Genomic DNA, 2,239 nt, shown 5'->3' with positions numbered 1-2,239 from the left:
TACTACTTGTATATTTATATATAATTATGCACTTATGAGGATGTATAATTGGTTTATTATTTGTATTTATACGCTGGGTCTGGCCTAGGGAAAACTATGCTATCGAACGACTACATCGATAGGTCGTGTGGAGAACCAAAGTGTTAAGTATCTTTGGTAGTGTTAACTCTGCCGCATGGAGTGCGGGCAGGGAGAGTCTGGAGGGAGTAGGGCGGTGGAGAAGGTGTGGTGTGTGACGCTCCCGCGAGTTGCCGCGCTTTCGGGGTTTGGCAGCATGTAATTGCGCTCGACTTGCTATGATAGTTTCTGACACGGTGTCGCAGACGGGAAGCATTAGCTGGCGCACATCAAGAGCCCGTTTCGCCTGGTGACCGTGTCGAGAAGATGGCGCGCCAACATCCAGCTTCTGCAACAGCGACGGCCGACAATGAGTAACTGTCGCCACCTCACCGAGCGACGACTGCAAACCTCCAATCAACCAACAAGGAAGACTAAAAGCACGTAAAGTTTTAGAACTGTATCGCACACCTCAGCTTTTCAAACTGTTGCATAAAAAAAAATACAGCAACTTAGCGTGAACCTTTGTTGCTCATTGTCCCAATTGCATTACCAAGCAGGATCCCTTCCCTTTCTGGAACGAATCCGAGTGTCGTTGAAATTCATACGCCAGCATTAAAGTAATATCATTCTATTTCACTGCTTTAATGTCAAAGTTCAGTTAAAGTATTCATAGCTGGCTACAATATTTAGATTACACAGACACAAATTAAGAGTGCGAGTTTTGTTACCATATTTTAGCTTACCTGTGACTGCAGCTCAGCTTCTTACGTACTAAATTTTATTATTGTTAATTGTTCAGTATCATTTAATTTAAGTTAAAAGTTAAATCTCTTATTTCTAAGTTGCGTAGATTCAAGTAGCTTTTGAAATGATTGTTGAGGTAGCCCTAGACTAACCTTATTTTATTGAATTTCGTAGTGCTTCAGAAACAAAGTTCACTATTAATTTCAGTCACTAAATTAATTTTCAATTTTCCTGTTTTATTAATTCTTTTGCTAAATTAAGTCAGAGTGTAGCGAAATTTATTACTTCTGACAAACATTCGGTTTTCACACAACACGTGTCAACCTTCAGTTATCACGCTTTTAGTGCTAATTATATGGGCATTAATCTTTCATTTTCAGTTATTATAGTAGTTGTCCATAGGACTGGCGATCGTAATTTTTCCCAAATATCTAATTAACGCCAATTAATTGTTAACGTAACGACCGCACATTTACTTTCTTTATTAATTATACCCTTTTCTCAGAATTAATTTCCACCAATTTCATTTGCATTTTTCCTTTCATTTAGATGTAACCCTTTCCTCCCTCTTTACCGACAAATTAACTTCCGTGACGTTTGCTTTTCCCAAATTTCCATTAGGTGCACGCGGTTTAATTTTTCACTGTCGTTAAGATCAATAAGTGAGGGGGAGGTTACAAGCCACATGACGAAAATCTTCAGGTACTTTACCCCCTTTTGCCAGAAAGACAGGTTTTTGCCCACGCCTTTTTTGGGAAGAGAAGCCAGCGATCAATTGTCTGGCTAGATGGATCCTGTATGTGAGCTGCTCATGCTGTCCACTTTCTCTTTTACTAATTTTGCACAGGATAAAACTGTTCACTGCAGCAACGTCCACCAGGAAATAAAATATTCTGTGCCACCATTTTACAGAACGCCTGCCAATAGCATACCTTTCTCGTAATTGATCAAACTTATCGACACCACCCATTATTTTGTTGTATTCTGCCACAACTTCAGGACAAGAAATCTCTGTACTAGTACCATCCTTGTTTTTCCATTTCACTGTGACTGTTTCTCATGGGTCGTGAATTGAGGACAGGAAAGTGACTGGATGGTTATCCATCCATTTTAGTGCAGAAATGGCTCCTTTTGTTTCAAACTGGAATTCTCCTCGTTCCAATTTTACTTGCTCCTTCATAAATTTGGGTAACTCAAAAGTATTTACCTTATATTATAGCTTTGAGGAAAAAATCACAAAATGTCACCCAAACAGCACTGAAAGGCTCCTCTACAGAGCAACACTCAGCTACACAATGCCTCTGCGCGAAGGAACAGCAAAAACGGCGGGAACTTCCGAATAGAAGTAGTACCCTGTACTGTTCACTAGGTAGTAACACCGTACGGCAGTGGGAACTGTGAATCCCACGGGACTAGGAGCGAGTTCATTGTAGTG

Source organism: Schistocerca americana, chromosome 1 (genome assembly GCF_021461395.2).
Source record: "Schistocerca americana isolate TAMUIC-IGC-003095 chromosome 1, iqSchAmer2.1, whole genome shotgun sequence".
NCBI classification, from domain to species: domain Eukaryota; kingdom Metazoa; phylum Arthropoda; class Insecta; order Orthoptera; family Acrididae; genus Schistocerca; species Schistocerca americana.
This window is presented reverse-complemented; position numbering follows the sequence as displayed.